We start from the raw sequence: 23,391 nt of genomic DNA on the forward strand, positions 1-23,391 counted from the left end.
GTCTCTTCATAACACCAGCCAGAGTTCATCCAGGAATCTCATTATTTTGCAGTGAATCTGCAGTAGATTGAAGGAAGTGATCTGAAATGTGAGAAAGTGTCTGTCTGTGAACTTTAGATTTGACAGAGTTATCAAAAGAGACACTGTACTCAGCTGCAGCTGTGAACATGGAGCAGAATGCAACTCATGACAGTCTAACGAAACAATCACTCATCCTCATGATGTTATATCACATCAGTCTTCAAGCTTATAGATTCGGGTCTTTTGAAGAACAAGTTAGACAGCATGTTCTGACAGCTTCTGATGGAACGGACTGTCTCATTACACAATCCACGTGTGCAACAGGTTCCTCTACTGTGATATACAGGGACACAGACACCTGCAAATGTCAATATACATTGTGCTTTTACGTCTCAAGTTTTGAAAATCATTTGGGTTCCATCCAAGTGTGGACAACCCAAATTAGCACTGCCTTCACAAAATAGAAGTTGGCCTATATTTATTATTTTATTAAATAACGTTCAAGTATGTTTTGTTATTATAAATATACATGTAAGAACACTATTTCAATACTTCTTGGTAGGTAATACTGTGATACGTTTTAAAAGTGCTTTCTTGTACTAATCACTCAGAACAATTTGTGAACTGTCCATAATATTCAGAAAGAATCGTTATGCTTACCTGTTTGATTGATTCATTGATAAGAACTGACTCAAACTCTGATTAATTTGTAAATCAGGCATCAATAGTTTTGATGTAACATTGTAATATAAAATGTAATATTGTACTCATGGCTCAAAACTGGGCCACAATATGAAAAACTTATATAATTTATTTGTCATGTGAAAACAACTACTACACTTAACCCACACCTCCAAACCCACATAAGTTTGAGACCAAAGATCTGGAAGCCCCAAATCGAAAGAGAAGAGACTAATCATGAGTCTGAGTGAACATGTCAAAACAAACAGCTGCTTCTGTGACTTCCTGTTTTTCTACAGTGATCCCATTCGTAACACCATTTGAAGAAGTGGTGAAGCTGTACACTCATGTAATGGATAGAATGAAAACAAGAGCACCTACCAAGCAACCTGTTCATCCTGTTCCTCTCATCAACACTGCAGCTGGTCCAATCTGGAAGGAAAATATTAAGACACATTAGCAATGCCATAATGCCATGCTGTCTGTCTGAAAAATGGCACATACAATTGACTGCTAAACTACAGAAGGATACGGAGCCCGGGAAGTCACCTGTGGGCAGGGCCGGTTCTAGACATTTGGAGGCCCTAGGCAAAATTCATGTTGGAGGCCCCCCACCCCCAATAAAAAACACTTGAAACAAATATGATTCCTAACCTTTATATTTATACAACATTTAATTTTAAATTTAGTATATTTTTACTTACACAGTACATAAGTTTGGACAAATTACTATTTTTAATGTTTTTGAAAGAAGTCTCTTATGCTCATCAAGCCTGGATTTATTTGATCAAAAATACAGAAAAATAATATAGTGAAATATTATTACAATTTAAAATAATGGTTTTCTATTTTACTATACTTTAAAATATATTTCTGTGATGCAAAGCTGAATTTAGTGTCACGTGATCCTTCAGAAAACTTTATATTCTGATTTATTATCAAATGTTAGAAATGGTGCTTAATATTTATTTTATAACATGTGATACTTTTTTCAGGATTTTTTGATTATTAAAAAGTTGTTTTAAAAAAGTCTTCACTATCAATTTTATATATTTAACACATCCTCGCTGAATATTCCTGTTTTTTTCTGTATTTTTGATCAAATAAATGCAGGCTTGTGGAGCATAATAATAAACTTCTTTCAAAAACATTAAAAATAGTAATGGGTCCAGACTTTTTACTGGTAGCCTACATCAAACTTTATCTAAGGTAATCTCTTTTTTGTTTAATGAAGATGTTATTGTTCTTGTTGTTATTTTGCTGTTTTATTCAGTTTATTCACAGTTCCAGAATACCACTTCAGTAGATGAACGTGCTTTTATAATTTTTTTCATATCTGCGTTATGGGTAGGATTTTTCCCTCCCATTTAATCAATATTGACTGCAGATATTGTCATATTATTAATATCAGTAATATGTTATTATGTATTGCATAGGCCTACCTTAAATATGCTATACACAAATCAAGTGGAAGAGAAAGATACGATCGCTACTGAGCAGGAAAACAATTCTAAACTAATACACGTGTGATGTTAGGGTATTATCTAATCATCAGCATCAGAATATAGAAGATAGACCCATAGATATGAGATCCTTTATTTGAAACATTTAAAAATGTTGCAGTGTGTTGGTTTTTTTAACTTTGAATACAAACGTCTTGTCTTTTACTTTTGTAGCTTTTTTACTAGTCAGCTCCCAACGCGATGTTATTCATTGTACGCGCAAATTCAAAGCGTCGCGTCTGGGCACGTTAATGACGCTCGCGCTCTTTTAAACTCGTAAACAAAGCGGTGAATGATTTTTCCAGAAATGACGCTGATCTACAGTAGCCCACAAGTTTATATTTAAAATATATTGCAATCACTCCAAAATCGATGACCTGCATTACGAGCTGTGCTTCTTTGCGTGCCTATTTAGGCTTTTGCTTCGCACTCGCAGCACCTGATGGATGCGTTCGTTGACCGCCTCTGACCGCCGCTGACGTCCCCTCGGACTTAACTGGCTGGCGCCTCTATACAGTCATGGGCTGGCGTTAATGTGACGTAATGTAACAGTCTATGGTTAAGATAAACATCGGCACTATTTTTAGTTAATTAATAAATTTTGAAATAAATTGTAGATAGGACTTTTTTTTTTTTGTCCCTCTGTCTGGGCCCCATCCCGCCAATCGGGCCCTAGGCACGTGCCTAGTTTGCCTTTGCGTTAATCCGGCTCTGCCTGTGGGAGAAAAAAAAACAATCCATGGCGACGGTTTTGCAATCCGTCCGCTCAGTTTATAAACCGTACTCACGAATTCTCAAACTGTTCCCTCGGTTTAACAAATCGTGCCCACGGATTAATAAACCGTACCCACGAGTTTCTAATCTGCGCTCTCAGATTTGTAAACCGTGCCTTCAGTTTTTGCAATCTGTACCCACAAATTCATAAACCGTGCCCACGCTTTCGCAATCCGTTCCCACGGGTTTGTAATCTGTACTCACGGATTTGTGGCTCACTCTCATTTTAGAAGAACACGTTGTTAACGAATCTTATTGTATATTGTTTTATTGAATATTAAGTGGAATACATCAAATTGACATACGTCTGCATGCTTAAAGTGATTCTCAATTGTAGCGGGTATGGGTGGAATATACGATTTAATATGAATGACGTGCATCAAAATATTTTGTTTATTTGTGATAATCTTACCACTTTATTATTATTTTCTAACCTGTATTATGACTGATGTTTGAAGAATTGCTTTGTTCATTTTTTTTTGTAAGTTTTGGACAAAAGCGTCTTCTAAATATGTAGCCTAAAATGTAATAATAATAATTATAATAATAATAATAATAATAATAATAATTATTATTATTATTATTATTTGAGTTAATAACTATAAATGTGTTCACTTAAGACAGTCATATGTTTATCATAAAATAATTTATGAATGCTTTATTTTTAAGCAAAAATTATCCAAAAAATGTAGGCCTATTTTATCCAAAACTGTAAAAGGTTAGGTTATAGCCTATAATAATAAAGCATTGATAAATTATTTGATGACAAACATATTACTGTATTACTAAGTGAACTCGTTTATAGTTCATTTATAACTCAAATAATAATAATTATTATTATTATTATTATTATTATTAGGCCTATTACATTTTAGGCTACATATTTTGAAGACGCTTTTGTCCAAAACGTACAAAAAAGGAACAAAGCAATTCGTCAAATATCAGTCATAAATACAGGTTAGAAAATAATAATAAATTGCTAAGATTATCACAAATAAACAAAAGATTTTGATGCACGTCATTCATATTAAATCGTATGTCCCACCCATACCCGCTACAATTGAGAATCACTTTAAACATGCAGACGCAGTTAAGACAATTTGATGTATTCCACTTATTACACAATAAAACAATATACAGTAAGATTCCTTCTAAAATGAGAGTGAGCCACAAATCCGTGAGTAGGCTACAGATTACAAACCCGTGGGAACGGATTGCGAAAGCGTGGGCACGGTTTATTAATCTGTGGGCACGATTTGTTAAACCAAGGGAACAGTTTGAGAATTTGTGGGTACGGTTTATAAACTGAGCGGACGGATTGCAAAACCGTCGCCACGGATTGTTTTTTTTTTTCCCGTAGTTTAGGCTCCGTAGTACGAAAATAGATGTGAAGGATAGATATGCATTACATGTCCAACAGAAACTGTAATCGGACCATTTAGAAGCAGTTTACAGCAGATAGACAAATTGTCAACAAGTAAAAGTTGACTCTGCTTACTTTTTAATTAATTATATATATATATATATATATATATATATATATATATAAAAAGTTTTAAATGGATGGACAAAAGTGATGAGAATAATAAAAATAAATTAATTTGTGATTTGAAGATTAATGTAGGGCTGTCACGATTATGAAATTTGCCTGACGATTATTGGTAGGGTAGGCAATTTTTTTCATTTTTTATAATGGTTGAAACTCTCTTCACATCCTGATAGCAAACAATAATAGAAGTGGTCTAAATATTAAAGGGGTATGAGCAACCCGGAGGAAGGAGGAACACGCAGTCAAAGAGCCCTCGCCGCTGTGGGGAATCCGCGGTGCCATCGAGCACGTCTGAGCAGAGCCTGCCGCCATGGACGATCGAGGTGGTGCGCCGGAGTGAGTTGCCGGGGGGAGGGACTAACCTCGCCGTCCGCGAGGGAGCGCAGGAGCCGCCGCCGTTCACCGTGGGCCGGAGACTACTGCCGTCCACCATGATGGGGAGGAGCAGGGAACGGGGGACTCCTGCCGGCTGCCCGAACTCGGAGGAGCCGTCACCGTCCACCAGGCGGCGGAGGAGTGTCGAGCCGTCCACCAATCCAGCGTCACCGTGGAGAGAACCGGATCAAGATTTTTTTCTTTTCTTTTCCTTTCCGCTCTCCCCTCTCTTGTCTCTGTCGCTCCACATGCTTCTCTCTCCTTTTCTCTTGCCTCGTTTGTCCTTACCCCCAGGTGCCGCAGCCGCCGTGTCTGGCCCCCTGGGTAAGCAGAGCGGGGCCGAGAGCCGCGAGAGAACGGCGCGAGACCAGTGGCGTGATTGATGATGAGCGCCACCTGTGCGCTTCACCAGCCTCGTATCTATCACGGAGGAGCTTCAGAAGCATAAAAGGAGGAGCGACGACAGTGAAGACGAGAGAGGACCAGGCCTTGACTTTTACGTTATGTTTTATTTATGTGTGTGCGGCAGTCGTCCGTGAGGGGCTGCCGCCTTTACTTTCGTTTTGTGTTTGTTTATTCTATAATTAAAGTTTGTGAATGTTTGTCGGTTCCAGCCTCCTTCTTCCCACAACAGCTAACCTTGTTACAGTGTTATTATGCTTTTTCACTTTTTCAGCTGTAGTTAGTGTAATGTTTCTGTTTGAGCATAAAAAAGATCTGCAAAGTTACAAAGCTCAAAGTCCACTCCAAAGGGAGATATTTTATTTAACAGAATTCACTTTTCAAGAACTACAACGAATTACTTGTTTGGACTACAATGCTTTTTTTTCTGGCTTTGTGAAGTTACAATGTTAAATAATCCCCACCCACAGAATACGCAAAAAAAGGGGGGACGAGGCCTGGTTGAGCTGCATTAGAGAAGACAGTGTTGTTGCTATGTCAAAGAGATGCTGTTTTTTCCCACCCTGTTTCCAAAATCCATTTGTTCGACCTTCCTAGGCTGATGAACTTTTTAAATTTTAAACACTGTTCCTGAACATTACAATCCAAACGTTTATCTGTGTGCTTTTATCAGAGAACAGATTCCAGAAGAGAGTACAATGCAGGCTACGCACAAAAGCTTCTCCTGAAATGGAGCAGTTCTCACTTTGTCAGGACAACCTGTTGTTTGTGGATCACAAACTGTAAGTATGTCTTATTATTTGTAGTTGCATTTTCTATTAACAGTTCCAATTATAAGTTTTATGTTGTTGCTACAATGTAAACAAAGGTCAAAGCTGTTTGGCTTCGCTCACCTGCTATCCAACTTCCGCTGTGTACATTCATGTCTTGCCTTACGAAAATTAACCATGGTTTTATTATAGTAAAAGTGTAGTAACCATGTTTTTTTGGTGGATTGATTATAATTTTTATAACCACAGTTGTACTACAAATGCCATAGTTTAACTATGGTTAGTGAAGCAAAACCATGGTTAATTAGTGGTTACCATGGTTTAGCTACAACAACCAGGTTTTGTTTGTTTGTTTTATTTGTAGTAAAACCATTGTTAATTTTCTTAAGGGTTTTGGAGGAGAAATGGCTTTGCAGAGCACTCTGAAGGGAGGGTGGGATCTCATGCTTACAAAGCTAGCTGGCTATTGCTAGCCTCTCCGAAATTAAGTAATAATCGTGAATATGTGATTATGGAGATTAATTGCCTGTTTTAGGGCACAATAAACAGAATCACAATCACAGAAAAGGCCATAATATGTTTTGCTGGAAGGTGTGCATTAAAAAAGTTGAATGCACAGGTAGTTACAGTTACAGTTCTAAATGAATGCGCTGCCTTCATTGAAGCACACACTCACACATACAAACAGTTACACGCACAAGATCGTGCAGTGCACACACAGAAACATTCAGCGGCTCGATCGCTTCAGTAAATGTTCTCTGCACGCACTGTGAGTTTGAGTCACTCGTGCTGTGCGTTTGAAAAGCAAAACGGCCCAAACATTAGGCTTCATGTTTTTACTATCTCATTTCATAACGTCATAACGAATGGAAAGATTTGAAGTAACATATGATAATCCATATATTTTTCTCTAGTGTAGTGTTACTGAAGTGTTCCTTTTTAACGATTTATAGGCCACCTGCTATAGGCTGTTGTTGTAATTATTTTTTGCAGCACTACACGTAGCCTATATGCCTACAAGGCACAACAAACCTGGTGTTCATTATATATATATATATATATATATATATATACATATATATATATATGTGTGTGTGTGTATTTTGTAAATTTTAAATTGGAAAAAAACTAAAATGTATTCTCAAAATCGTGCAGCCCTATATTTTCTCTTGATATTAGCATGGTCACTGCGGTTTTTTTTTTTTTTTTTTTTTTTTTTTACAGGGACCAGATGCCACTGATGAGTCCTGCTGACTTCAACATTCACTTGAGTCTCTGTACATGAACATGGTAAAGTGAAAAATCAAACACCTTGGAAATGACAGGAATGTACTATGTTTCAGGAATGGCACAAAGGTGTGTGACTGTTCAAGGCTCTTTCTTTAGATCAGTGTATTCAATAATGTGCTTTTTTTGTCATTTGTTGTGTATCTTTGTTTGGATTTATTTACAACACAACATACTCCAATCAAAAAGCCATTATTTTTTAAATCTCTCCTCATTCGTTGTACAAGGTTCCTCATAATGATAGGGCCTCATAGCTCCTGATAGGGCCATCATGGGAGGGTTTTTGTCTTTCTCAGGTGTGACACATCAATATTCATGATGATCCACGCCTCCTCGCATAAAGCTTTCTTACACAAAACATGTCCAACAAATGTTTAATCAATATATTGTTTTATCTGAATGAGTAGGCAGGATGATTTTCACATAGTTTTGGAGCAAATATTCTAGGCTACTTGATACAATTTTCAAAAGCCTTTTGAAGAAATAATCAGTATGGGTTTCATGACCTTATTTCAGTGACAATTCAGTGTTCAGTGACAATACATGCTGCTGACATATTATGTGCTAAATACAGTGTAATTAGACTTTAGCCATGAAAATGTAACAAGTAACAGAAATAAGCACAAATGTCAGCGCATGTCAGAACACCTCCAGGGCCCAGAAAACACCTCAGACCCCAGAGGGTTAACCCCCCAGAGTAGTGTGGATTACTTTTATCATGGATGGATGCACTTTTATGGACTTCAAAACAGAAACTGGCCAATCACTGCCATTATGAAGCTTGGAAGAGCCAGGATATTATTTTTTTTAATAAAACTCTGATTGTATTCGTTTGAAAGAAGAATGTCATATACACCTAGGATGGCTTGAGGGTGCCTCAAGTGGTGAATCACTTGGTAATTTTCATTTTTGGGTGAACTATCCCTTTAACCGTCTTACCCATCCAGTTAGCTTTAACTTGTCAATTCTGGCGAATGACCAATACCGCTACTCCCTATACACAGAGTATGCATTCTGCATAGGGCACAAACTTCCACAGGTGGCACCATCTGTTAACATCCTGTTTCACTCAGAAATGAGCCACATTTCGTCAGGACAATGACTGGTTGTACATGACCTTTTGTTTTGACTTGAAAATCGTATTCTCTGCTTTATGTTTTCTGCAAATGAATCATAGGTTCATAGTGTGTACATTAGCCAGGGTGATTCAAAGTGGAGTTTTGGGAAGCCCATGTTATTAAGATTCCCATGAGCCTCTGCTGGTGGGAAACAGCACAATAAAATGTGTCTCACGAGAGTGCGCCAACCTCAGAGAAACTCACATCTGCATATGCATCTTGTTAGTCTCAAAGCCTCTACAATGCTGGGTTAGCAATTGCCTAGAAGCCGCTAAGAGTGCAAATGAGACAAAGATCTTGTTTTCGTCTCTATTGTGGCTCTTCTGTGTTTCTGCTCTTGTGGGGTCAGCCAGGACACGCTGATGCAGCACTGGTTTCTGAATTGGAGGGTGTTTTTGCTCTAACACTCAATAGCAGTGGAACCAGTTCAAATTAGCGGTGAGAAAGTTCTGCCGTGGATAAAACTAAAACCAGCTGTAGGGTAATTAAGCTAAATGGAAGATTTCAAATGACTTTAAAACAATATTTCAACTTCTTCGTTGAAACCTCCCTCTTCAGTAACAGCAATAAACAAGAGGCCATCAGAGGTTTTGGACTTTTTTAAGTGTTTAAAACAGTGCTCTTTTAAGCTCTGCCTAAACAACTGAGTGAACTTCAGTTACACACAGTTATTCCTGCTGGAATGAGAGTGTGGTATTCATTAGTATTATAGCTTTATGCTGATGAATCATAGAACTATAACATTGCTTTACCGTGTAAATCAGAAAATGTTGCAAACGTATAATGTGCATTTCAGACAGCCATTAGATGGACTTTAATGCACCAGTAGGGCCCTATCAAATTTTTCCAAAAATCAGTTCACGAGTTCACACGTACATGGAATCTGATGTAGTATTTATGCGTATTTGGCTTGCTGTCCAAGGGAGGGCTCCGAGCTCGGAATTTGGCCCGAACCCAGAGCACTCCCCCCTTATACTGGGGTAGACCCAGACGAGTGTGAGGTGATGGGGTGGTGGAGGGATGCTGAGAAACTTATCGTGAGACAGAAGGTGAGGAAAGGCTTTATTTATCCCAGCTTCCTCTTGTGCTGATTGGTTGATTACCTGAACGTGCTCCTCCCGAACTTTGTTACATGAAACTTCATTTAAATTTTTTTTCTGGATTATGTTTGTTCTTTTTAAATTTGAAATCACCAACACAAACACGCCCCTACTCAAAAGGATCACACACAAACACACTTAAATCACCCACAATCCTTTACACACATTCCAATTCACAAAAATACTGACTGAAAACGAGTCGGTACTGAGCTGTATAAAACAATGTATAAAAAAGCATTCGATTCCTTCGTCCTCATTTTCTTTCCTCGCAGCCTTCCCCTGTATCCTACAGGGGGTCGAGCTGAGACGTGAGGAAAGGAAGCGAGGAAAGGAAACGAGGATGCAGAAATAAGAACTGAGAAGCACCCACAGTCTCGGTAGATGCAGCCTTCCGTTTGAGAAACGCCCATTGCAACACAGGCACCTCCCCCCTAATGAGCGTATACGCCCCTTACTGCTGATTAGTTACAAGTGTGTTTTGGTGCTCGGTCCGATCCACTTTTGACAGCGTTTCTCAGAGATCGCTTACTTCACCTTTAAATTAAAATTTAATTAAAACAAAGTAAAATAAAAATAATGTCTAAATAATTTATATGATGTAACTAAAACAATTTAATAACAATGGGCCCTATGAAATCAGTTTTATTTGTTTCCCCAAATTCTGTATTTTCTGTTTAAATGTGTGTTTTTTTTGTGTGTGGTTTTTTTGGATTCTGTTTATTTTGAATGGTTTAATAACATTGTTTTTTTTTGTTTTTTTTTTAAATTGTGTGTTGTGTGGTTTCATTTTTCTGGATTTATGATTTAATAGAAATCTGTTATTAAAAACTACAGAAATCACAGGCATACATTTTGGTGATTTTTTTGACACAAACAAATAGGAAACTGCATCGCTCAGTCACACAGAGACACACGTTTTTCACATTGTGGAACTCGTAAGGCTCTAAACCAGTCAGTGCTCTCAAACACCTGGATATTCAACTTCAACATGTTGCATGAGCAGACTGATCCTGACCTGCGTCAGCCGTGACTCCTGATTCAGTTGTGATGGAAGGTCAAGCACGGGGAATGTCAATATTTCCAATAGCAGAGACAAAGACATCATGACTATTTGTTCTTCTGAACCTTTCCCAGGCCTCCCTGCTGTGGAGCAGATATGTCATCAGCTGAACACTCAGCACTTCAGCACACATTCTTTCACACAGACTCCAGCGCTCATGACGTTTCAAATGACTCATTCCAGTGAGGTGAACTAACTAACAGTGAGGTCACCGTAACAGCACACAAGGAGAATTTCTCCCTGATTACACCGAATTTGAGACTCTAAAGAACTCGTTCACCAAACAGAAAATTCTTCTGAGGTTATAGAGTGTGTTTGAAAACACAACATGCCTTTGACAGTGTAATGTGAGAGCTGCAATTCTCAGACATGACATCAGAGGAATGGAATGTGCTTCACATGTGCCATCAGCAGGCCACTCTTAATATTCATCTCCTCTTTCTGTAAGGGGCACAGAGTGCCAAACCCCTTTAATTATGCTAATTCATAACAGTAATAATGAACTGAGCGACTCAAACACCTACGACCGGGTTCTATATATAACTTTAAAGGGTTCTGTCCGGTGCTTCACATATAGAACCCTTTAGGGGTTTACATTAGAGGATCATTTTATGGATTTAGTTTTAATTTATGATTTTGTTTTTATTCATTTTTAATTTGAATTAAATGTTATAAATTAAACAGCTCACAAACATACTTAATCACTAGAAGCAAATCGAAATAACCCATTAAACATTTAACCTCTTTTGTAAGAGTGTGGTATTGAGGGAGGAAAGAGTCACTGACTCGCAGAGAGTCCAGCCCCTGAAGGCCTGACCGTGGTCTAGCGGCCCTGATCACGTGTGATGAGTTTCAGACTGCATTATTTTTACATTCATATGCATGACTGACTGCACTCAAGCACATCTCCTTACGTAAGACATTACGTGCATATCCGGTGAAACATTAAACTAAAAATGTTCTACCCTATGGGCCCCAAAAGGTTTGAGAACGCCTGCTCTAAAGTGACACCAATGTTCAGTAATGTAGGCAATGAACTCAAACTCAAACTAGTCACAAAAAAGTGTGCATTCTTACGATTGTTATGGTATTCTGCAGGCAGTGCAAAAAGACAACCGTTGAGTTGTTTTTCATTGAGTTGATCAGTGAGTCTTTGGTGTTACCTAATTGTCTGGCAGTTCTTGACAAAATCTGTAATTTTCTTAGCGATAGATGCTATTTAAACTAAGTACAAATAGTGATAGCTGCTTTTTACACTAAGTTTAAAAATAGCAATAGATTCCATTTACACTAGGTGCAAGTAGCAATAGATTATATTTACACTTAGTGAAAATAGCAGTGTTTTCTTTGCAGTAAGTGTTAGTAGATGCTACTTATACTTATTATAAATAGTGGCAGATACTATTTGCACCTCAGTGTTGTTGTATTAAATGGTATGAAATAATAACAGAGTGTAAATTATTATATTTAATAAAATGATTAAATGGATTCCACCTTACTGGGACAATAAAGCCCTCCCTGCACCAACCCCTAACCCTTACTGATAAACACTTTATTTTAAACACACGTTAGACACTTTATTTCCAATTTTCGTATATATTTTCTTTCCGATCTGTTATATGATGGGAAAAGGGAGTAGAGCGAGTTCAGCAAAAGGCTGTTGACAATCTAGCGTCTTCTGTCATTTTGTCTGGCCCAACCAGTTTTATTTGCACTTAGTGTAAATAGACACTCAGTTTTAAATTTGATGACGTATAGGCTGTGATGCCCAGTTAGCAATGCTAGAACTGATGTGAGTGCGTACGCCAGGCATTCAATCACTTGGATTTTTTTCCCACTTAAAGCAACGGAAACAACTTAAATACTCTGTCATTTATGGTTAATTCTTCTTAACTTTTTTAATAAAACAAGTAATAAAACAATTCTACTTTTATGACCCATGGGCTGTAATCACATTACCACATTCCTCCAATATTCTGATTATTTGTCCAAAGTGTTTATTCTTAAATCACTCATATTGCCTTTACTACATGACTACACCAAAGATTAAGAAGAAGAAAATAACACAGTGATGTTGTGTCCTCTCTGCCTTCAAGCTAAATCGAGTTCGACACCCCTGATTTAGTGCATTCATCTTTATTGGGCGGCAGACAGAACCGCTATAAACGAGACACACTGGCTCGGCTACAGACATTCATTAATTCTGGAATGCTGACAGATCCAACGTCCCAGTTGTTTGCAAGTTGTCTGTTCATGTCCTCTTCAGTACAGAAAGAAAACAGAACTTTAAAGTGCGGGATAGACAAAAAATCTCGCAAAAACTCATAAGGGATCAATAAGAAGTCAGGCTCATGGCTTGTCTCTCTTGTCCTACCTCATCCTTCCTTACTGGCGGTTACAGTGGCCTGGTTTCCACCTCTGACCACAGACAGGCCCCGGGGTTCCTGTTTACTTGTGCCTGACATGAAAGGCTGTAGCTAGCAGGCCTGACACACACACAGAGTTCACACTCCAACTGCCTGCGAGCTGAAGCCTTTGCTAAACAACTGTGTAATAGGACTCAGTGTCGGTGCATAACAAAAAGCACCACAATCAGCCATTTCATATAAACATGAGATTCATCATCAGAGGAACATCCTGCACACTTCCTGTTTTTAGACAAACAAACTGGCTACTGAAGAGAAAATCTGTTGCTGTTTTTTTTCCCTTGTTAGTTGTGATGTAATAGAAAAAAACTCATTTTTTTCAGATTTTGCACCTGGTTTTCCTAAAGCCAAATGGCCCAGCTCCCATCAGTGACTAGAGTCGGCCAATTCAAACATTCTTTACAAATAGGCACATCTCACGACTTCCCCCTCTGATTGGTAATGACAAAAAAAGACAACACAACAACACAATCTAAGCAGTTCACCAGCATGACCAGACCTACATGTTCATGCATATGCTAATACAGACAGTCAAAAGAAAAAAATGTTGCACGATATATCAAAGGTTCGTTAAAAAATGGTGCATTATAAAAGTGCTTATAGAGCAACATTTTCAGCAGTATTGGTTCTGGAAGTATTTTTTCCATTCATTTTTACCAGAGCAATTTTAAAAGAGTCTTTGTTAAAGGGGTTATTATGAACCAAACCAATAAACTATAAGCTTAAATCACAACATTACAACATTACATTGATTTGAAGCAAAAGCATTTTAAAAAACTGGGGAAAAAAAGAAAAAATAAATAAATAAAAAAATAAAGCCCGTTTCAGAATACACGATTTTAGCCTGATTTTGGCTAAATTCGTTTCACGTAAGGTGTTGTGGGGATTCGAAAACGACAATGGACCTCGGGAGGCAAGAATCTAATAATTGTATCTCGTATAGTGTGTCATAAGCTGCCTTTCCACTGCACACGACATTCACATACGATTGTCGCATTTCGCCCCCTAGTGGCAGTCGCACGGAACTTTGAATTTGGTTGTGAAGCAATCGCTATTACGCATCTTCTGACAGAGTAATCTCCAGATCAAAACACAGATGAAAAAGAAGCAGAAACAAGTGATAAAAGCATTTCTTATGCACGTTTTTTTTTTTTTTTTTTCGCTATTTTCTAGGCTTTTTCTTCAAAATGTTGCCCTTTTTTTATGAAACTTACCCACATTCAAGTGTTGATAAAAAAGAATCCAAGAAACTACAATAAAAGGTATTTATTTATTTATTTATTTATTTATTCAAAGCATTTAAAGCAGAGACTCTTTTATTTTCTTTTGATATAGACTATTGCATGTTCAGATATTCATACAACAAAATATTCTGGGGACCATTACATTTTTGTGAAAATTATAAAAAATGCTGGTGGTGGCCGGCAACTTTAAAAAAACAAAAAAACTGACGGGGAAAGAGTTAATAAAGTGAGATTATATACAAAGTATATTTGTGTAATTTAACATTTAGTTATTGCAGGTTTGAGTAATATTCTGAGCTTGCATTTCAATGTTTTTTTTGTTTTGTTTTTTGTTTTGTTTTCGGGGGGGGGGAATGAGGGGTGAGTAAATGCATGTTCACATTTAGTCTAGAACTACAATAACCATTATGTTTACACAGCGCACACAACACCTCACCACTTTACTCCTGATTTCTCTTAATTTGAGAAAGCCAAGAGAGGCGTCAGTGAATAAATGGGAAAACAAAGTAACTTGCGTTTTACTTACTTGAAAAAAGTAACTTAGATATTTTGTTGTGAATTTAAAAGTAATGTGTTACTTTACTAGTTACTTGAAAAAAGTAATCTGATTATGCAACTCACATTAGTTGTAATGTGTTACCCCCAACAATGCAAAGAGGTATACGACTGTGCAAGCTTTGGGGCTGTTGATGGACTCGATCTACTCAATCTATGTTTTGATCATTGTTCTGAATCCAATCCGGACAAAGTCAATGTAAACGAGAAAATCTTCTTCTCATTCAAGTATTAGTTTGTATGTTTAAAAGCAGAGGCTATTTTCTTTCTTTTGATATATTGAATGTTTACTTACTCATACAACAAAATATTCTGGGGGCCATTACATTTTGTGAACATGATGAAAAAATGCTGGCACTGGCTGACAACTTTTTCAGAAAATGCTGGCGGGGAAAGGGTTAAAGAGGGAAAGCACTATCCCTTAAAAAAGCATTGCAAACGACAATCAAATTAAAAACTATGGTGAAATATAAAACTATTCATTTAAATTTGTTTATTATATCTATAGAAACGATACATATTAGAATTATTGCAAAATATGCATTTATACATACAAATATTTAAATATTTAAGAGCATAAGGGGACTCGATTACATCATCTGTTGTAATTCATGGGAGTGGGCGGAGTTAAAGAGTTTTTTTGTTGTGATTTATTACGTTTTTATGCGGCAGTCGTCCGTTAGGGGCTTTCGTTTCGTGTTTGTTAATTTTATGATATTAAAGTTACGTTTTAACGTCCGCCGGTTCCCGCCTCCTTCTTCCCTTATCACTAAACTTGGACTGATGGCTTCAATGAAAGTCATTGATTAACAACCTCAAAGCTTACAGTAGGTCCATCTTTAACGGTAATTGTAACAAATCAATTCCACCATGGGGAAAATAAATGGAGTTTTCACTTTCAGAACCAGACTGGTACGCTATATTACTGTAGCAGTGTTTTCTAAGGCAACAATATAATTGCTCCTACTTACTAGTAACTGCATAGCAACGCACTAAAAACTCCTCTGAACACCTTATAACACCCTGTCATTATGGTGGAGAGTATTGCATGGCCCAAACACATTTCCCCCAGCTTCATTTTTAACTGACACATTCACATACAGTGTGCAGTGTTTCTTGTCATTAGTTTTTAAAAATGGTAAAATACTAATGTTAAAAACACTGATCATCTTGACCGGTTGGCAGCGGACTACCGAGGGCAGGACAGCGGTGTTTTCCGAATGATGTGATGCTGAAGGAATGTGCCCTCTGACCCAGATCTGCCTGTATAAAGGGATGTGGAGTGGCACGGAGAAGAAAGCCCAGTGTTTAGGACCCCTGCTGTCCATCCCCACTCTTCTCGAACACTGCACTGTTTTAGTCCACCCTGTGTTAACACCCCCCTTCAGCTCGCACAGACGCTGTCTTTTTCTTCCTCTGCCCCTGCAGCTGCAGCTTCCTTTATGTAATCACCTCGGAGACACACTGCGTGAGGCCTTTATTGTCCGGCAGCGGAGAGGGCCGCCCCAAATAGTTGCAGTCCTTGGACGAGTGGTCTGCTGTTGGAATAAGTGTGGATGGAAAATAGACAGTGGAGACCACACTTGAATACTGATGACAGATGAACAGGTGCACCTTCACACACACACACACACACACACACACACACACACACACTCAGGTCAGCGAGTACGGGGAGAAAAAACAGCAGGGTAACTTGAGGCATCATCAGTTTTCATCAACAGTGATGTGAAGCTTACTGTTTTATAATGTGCAGATTTTTGAAATACTGTATACAGGGCATGAAAAGTTCCATAAATTAAATACTAATATGAACCATGAACTCTAATAGTTAAAGTTGTGTTCTTTTGCAGCCTCACGTGAGACACAAATATTGCAGTTTGTTTCTCAGGTCAGGCCTCTTGAACAGTGGCTACTCAGACATTTGATTATCAGCATTAAAGATGAGAAGAAAACAAATATTTGAAAAATATGCTTTAAATCAGGCACTTACACATTTAATGAAACATTTGAACACTTAAAATCCCTCGTATGAGATCTACCCTTAAGAAAAATAAGTATACTTCAAGTTTATTTTATGAAGTATCCACCCTTTTCTGAAAGAAACCTAAAATTCTCGGGACAGCAGCATGTGTCCAAATTTTAATCTTAACCGTTCTATTTCATCAGAAACGATCTGTAAACAGGGCTTCAAGTGTAAAATACCGAACTTGTCCTTCAAGTAAAGTTCAAGAATATTTTTAAGTGTACTTTAAGTAGTAAGTATACTAATATCAATGTACTAGTAGTAGTAAAATACTGCTTGGGACTAAATTGGCCCACTTTTTAGTATATCAAACTATAGCCTAACGTTTAAGTGTATAAGTGAAGTAGTAAACTTTAAGTGCACAACTAGTTCACAACTACATTTCTCATTTGTACTGCATCTGTACTACAAGTGAACTTATAAGTACTATTTTAATATTTGTAGTACATTTAATACTTATAGAAGCAATGCTTCCATCACTTGTTTCTGCTACCAGAAGATCTGTAATATAGCGCCTCCTACCATCCAAAACAGTGAAAACATGGATAGACGGAAAATTCTGTCAGTGGCGGGGAAAGAGTAAAGTAGATTTGAAGTAAATTCCTCTGTACACTACCAGTGGACTAGCCTACACAAAAATACTCCGAATTAAGATACATATCTGATTTATAAGTATACTATGTATAGTCCAAATATACTTAGACCTTTCTGGCAGTATAAGTCAAGAATACTTCTGAGAAGTACATCAAGTATATTTCTGAGAAGTGCATAAAAAGTAGACTGAAAGTATATATGAAAGTTAATTTTAGTTTAAAAGAAGTATACTAATAGCACACTTGAATAAACTTTTTCGCAAGGGCAGTCATTTCAGCAGTTTTTTCAAAAGCTGCTTTGAAACTTTTTAGTTGGATGTTTGTCTTTTTTAACCTTTTTATGTTTCAGAACTTTCAGAAAACATTCAAAAGAATCGTTTCCATTTTCCATCGTTTCCATTGTTCCACGTTATTCCTATATTCTCCAGAGTGTTTGGATTATAAATAAAGACTGTGTTCACTTGAACCTTTGTCTACATGTGTGTACCACTACGTGTGACAATATCAGCATCCACACCAAAGCACGATAATGTTCTGTTTATTGTAAGATCACACTGTAGTTTTGTGGTCTTCCGCTTTAAATGTTCAAGTTCTTTACAGCAAGATGGATAGAAGGGCAAAGAAGAGCATACCTAAAGTGGTTTGCAGAACTTTGAACACTGGATGAGAAGTGCTACGTCTTTAAAATAACATTTCTGAATCCTGTCTTATAAAGTCTGTAAGATTGTACATTTTAATATTAGAAACAGTACTAATAAATTATATGTCAGATATATATTCTTTTAAACGTAATTCATGATTCTGGATAATATGTTGTTTTTTTGTTTTTTTTATCTCTTGAATTAATGATTCAATGATGCATCAAATCAATTTTAACAGTCAATGGTTGTCACCTACTGGCAAAACAATGTAATAGGTACAATCTTTATTTGAAGCGCATTAGTTTCAAAGGTCATTCACTCATTTTGATTGCTGCTGCAATATCAGTTTATGTCAGGACTATAAACTTTTATCCCAATACGTTCATTATTGTTTGATGTTTGCAACAGAAATAGCAATACTGTGTTGTTGAAAACACTGTTTGTGAAACTGTTTCAAACATGACCGCTGTTCTCTTTGGGTCAGCGGCAGTGCAAAAGCAGCTTTAAATATTCCAGTGTGATCGTAATTTCAAAGGACAGAGGAATAATTGTCATTTAGCTATAAGATCGTGTGTTTGAATGGAGATCACAACCTTTTAATGAATAATTATGCATTCAAATGTATTTTTTTTATATCATATTTGTACCGGGCCTCAAAAGTAACCCGGGCCAGGGCGACCCCGCTCCCACTTCTGATCCATGGAGTTACATGTAATGTAGCTCAGCTGTTTCTCATAATAATATGAATTCTTCCAATACAGCACTGCTCTAGACAGCCAACAACCCCTCAACTGGCCCAGAGTTCAGCTGTTTCATCTGTCACACTGGTGCCTTAATTCTTCAGAATGTGATAGTGCTGTAATGTGGTCTTTGTGCTGTAATTTACACACAGTGAGTCCAGTGTTTGCAGCAGTCTGAGGAAGAGGAGAGTGATCTGTACACAGCTCCTGGTCAGGCCTGCGAATCTGAAAGAGAGGCTTTGTCTGCCATATGCAGCAGTGCTGAAACCGAGCACTCACAGATTACAGGCTAAAGACTAACTGCATGAGAAGCCCCTTCATCGCATGAAATGTCACCACGGCTCTGCAATACAAGCAAGTACTGAACAGTGAAACGGTCACAGAAACACACAGAACATGGCAGCAGCATTTCCTTCTGTCTGAACTCACCTGAGAGAGGAGCGTCAGTCAAGATTCTACGTCATTACGAACTCACTTGTGAATGTCACATTTCAAAATTTAGACTGAACTGCTTTTTTAGTGACGAACTTTGGATGGATAAACAGAGTTTAGATTTCCTATTAAAGTGTCAGCCATGACAACCTCAAAATCAACATTTTTACTATATATATTATTTTATATATATTTGTGTGTGTTGTGGTGTGTGTGTGTGTGTGTTGATATTTCAAATGTGGCCCATTCGGTTTCAGAATCAAGATTCTGAAAATGTAGAGTGCTTGTATGATTAAGCTTTTAACATTGAATGTAATATAATTAATTCACAAAACAAGTTTGTGCTCAGGCATGAAAAAAAAATGTAAATAACAAATGTAAAAAAAAATATTTCTGTTTAGTGCATCTGAGCTGTGATAAAAACAGGTCACATTCAGCAGCATGTTTAGTGTTTATTCTGTTGTTACGTCTTATGTCTTTTTTTAAAGTGTTTTGTTGTTGTGTTTTTGAGTGTGTCTGTTGCAGGATAAAGGTCTGGCCTGCACTCAAGCCAGCTGAGATCCTGATTGGTCTGTTCCTGGTTCCGGTGATAAGGAACACCCAAAACACACTATTGAAGCTGAATTCGTGCCAGTTGTTCTGCTCGGCTTTGGTTTTATAAAGCTTGCTTGTTTTATAAAGCTCTTTATAAAGCTTGCTTTTGCTCAATTTGATTTACAATTCTTAGCATTACTTTTGCCTTCTGTTATATTGCGTAAATATTATCTGTAAATACTCAGTTTAAGGGAAGTAGGGAGTGTGTTGCCATTTGTTTCACATACACTATATCATTTGTTCTATGTTTTGGGTTAATGGAGATAGGGAAGTTGCGTTGTATTTTGTGTTTTCTTAAATTCTTTTAGGGAATTTAGAGGGTACTAAAACTAGTTGTTTTTGTATGTTATTTTGGCCTTATCCACTCCTGAATTGAATCCCTTTGTTTCTGGTTTTCCCTATATTTTTGTTAAAAAAATCCACTTTTGTTAAACATTAACTTTGTGAGTGAGCTAGCACACATTCATTTATGGTGCGGCTGGCCCTAGTAACACTGTTCATTTTACACTTTCATAATCTTATAAAATGTGTGTATATATATATATATATATATATATATATATATATATATATATATATATATATATATATATATATATATATATATATATATATATATATATTTAATATAACACTTATTCTCAAATCACATTCATGAAAGCAAACATTTCTAACAAAAACTAATGGAGCTCTGAAGGTCTTAAATAAGGAGTCTGTTTTTAATCAGTTATGAAAGAGGTGTAGAGAAATCAAGGGATTTTGAAGCTGTAAATTGGGATGTCTTCCATGAGCGTCTAATTGCACGCCTGCTGTTGTCAAGGCATGGAAGGTGACAGCAGGTGAAAGCCAGTCATGTTTTTCAGGGGTCTGGAATTTAAATGTGCCTTTCTCGCTCGCTCTCTCTCTCAGACACACACACACACACGAGTGTGAGTGTGAGTGGCAATCAAGCTTCTCTTGGGATGAGCGCGGTCTGCAGTCACGCATTCTCTCTGTCCCTGCATGTCAGTCACTGTCAGAGTGTCAATTGTGCTAGGAGCGTCACGCCTGATTATATATTTAGATTTTTTATTTAAAAACTCATCCATTCCTCAAACCACCAAGGTCATTGTTTCACCAAACCAGTTCAAGTGCTTCGGCACATGGTTGAAAGGCACATTATTAGAGCTCTGAGTTCAGAGAAGTCTCCGCTAAATATATTACAGTACAGACTCACATGCACATGTGATCCGTCAGGAAAATGTCTCATCATACGGCCTCTCATTTGATTCTGTTTTTAATGCTAATATAAAGAATTTGAAATCCAAATAGCATCTCCTGACTACATCCAGCTTCAACATGCTGGAGGCTATAAAAAAAGAAATTCTATTTCGTCACAAGGAGATGTTCACCATAGCCTGATGGTTTGTGCCAGCACTTTCTATGGAATAATTGAAAGAGGAAAGTGCATATGGAATAGCGCAATAATAATAAACATTTATATTGCTGATTTATATAGAAAAATCTACACGCTGGTTCCTACAATCACACTGCAATAGAAATATATAATGTGGACACGCATGACAGCACTGCTCTCGCTGGAAATGTGTGTATTCATCACTTGGCCATTACATTAAAAGCTAGCAATAGTGTCGGTTTTTGTGAACAGCAAAACCTTTTATCTTAATCTACATAGATGATGTGAGAATGTACGTGCTCCGGTTTCAGTTGAGTCTTAGCTTGGATGTTTCATAGAATAAAACAAATATCTGTTTATACAGGCGCATGTATTTCTTTATTTCTCAAGAGTAACCAAAATAATGCACTTGTTTTTTCTTCAAACTGGTGACTCTGCAAATCAATACAGAGAACGGCACTGAGGGCCTGTCAATCCTCTAATTCAATTCAAAATCTATTTTCGATTCTTCTAAATCAATCCGCCTCAATCCAATATAGCACTCAATAAAGCTTCGGTCACAGCTAGTGTGTTCAGGAGAAGGGCTCTTTGTGAAACAAAGAATTCAATCAATCCAATGAAAGCATTTTAAGAATTTCACCAGTATGTGAACAACACAATATCAAAAAAAACATTACAGCAGATCTGCATGAATACTAAAACTGGGCCGTTACTCTGGATACAGGTTCATTCTACACTGTTAACTTTTAGCCATGAATTTATATGTCTTTTCACATCAGTGGATGCAATTACGTCAGTAAATAAGTCAGCTCTGCAGTGCAATAACACTGGAGGGGAACAAGGACTGCAGAGGAAGGCGGACGCCCACCGCAGTGCTGAGAGGGGGGACCGCTCCCTGTCTCCAAATGGAAATGAATCCCCCAAAAAACGAGCTAATCAGTATTCTGCTCACACAGCCTCCAATCGTACAGGAGGGCGGTGGGAAGGGTGCAGGAGAGTCCTGACTGACTGCAAGAGCACTCCCGACACCCAAAATGTGCCTATTCTTTCTTCCTCCAACTTCATTACTCGCTATTTGTGTTTAAACGGCATTTCAGAACGATTCCCTCTTTTAGCAAGTCGTTTTTACCTTGAAAATCAAACAGGAATGACAGGCGTCCTTGTGTCTGTCTGTCAGACGGCTTTAAAGAAAAGCCAATCCACCAGAATAAATTATGTGGACATTATCATAACACAAAAAGATCCATCCAATCCAGGATAAATTGCTTCATGCTTTCAGGCGCCTCAAATTGCCCATATGACAAGTTTTTTTTCCCCCTTCTCTCTATGGACGTGAATATATTATTTCTATCTTACACCTACATTTAAATGGGTGGAAGAGGAGTTACATGCTGCATGCTACTGATACTGTACATGTCAACCAAACACACTTCTCTTACACATGAGATTTACTACCTCCTTTTATGTAAATCGGACTAAATTGTGGTGGATGAACACTTGAGGGAGTTGGGGGAGGTTAAGTGTGATTGGATGACAGTTTCTTTCTTTCTTTCTTTCTTTCTGCATATGCAGGGAAGTTTTAATTTTTAAGTTAGTTATTGCACAAATCAAAATATCAATTTTAGCTCTGATTTCTAGCTCACTGCTGATATCAAAGTTTAACTCTCCTTGTGTCCGATTGGCCACATTTACCACAAAAGAACTGCCTTGGCCACAAACACAAATGAAAACTGTACGTCACTTATCGAGCCCGCAGTTTCAATAGGTCACAAATTTCAATCCATTTTATGTTACATTTCTCAAAACAAGACTGACAGGGAAATGTGACATAAATTCACAAGAACAGAAATGTGCATGTGACTTCCATCTAATGCATGCGATTCAAGACTTAAGATGACATTTAGAGGCGTTTAATCAGGGAAGCATTACTTAAACTAAGTGTGTGCATCATCCTGCAGTGTTTGTGCTTCAGATATGAATGATTCCTAAAATTATTCATGTTGTTAAGGAGAGTTTGCTGCTACTACTAAGTGATCAGACACCCATTTTGGACCAGAAAACAGGGACCTGATATCACAGAGACTCAGAACACCCTAGAAGCCACT

General features: G+C 37.5%; 1 long non-coding RNA gene across 1 annotated transcript in view; it reads right to left on the reverse strand.

The window, feature by feature from the left end:
* The window catches only part of LOC311275765, a 113,322-nt gene that overhangs the window by 36,484 nt on the left and 53,447 nt on the right, over positions 1-23,391 (reverse strand). Inside the window, exon 4 of the long non-coding RNA XR_014624974.1 lies at positions 1,084-1,134. This is a non-coding gene — a long non-coding RNA (uncharacterized lncRNA). The remainder of the gene's footprint in view (positions 1-1,083; positions 1,135-23,391) is intronic.

This window comes from Rutilus rutilus, assembly GCF_951802725.1.
Source record: "Rutilus rutilus genome assembly, chromosome: 17".
NCBI lineage: Eukaryota > Metazoa > Chordata > Actinopteri > Cypriniformes > Leuciscidae > Rutilus > Rutilus rutilus.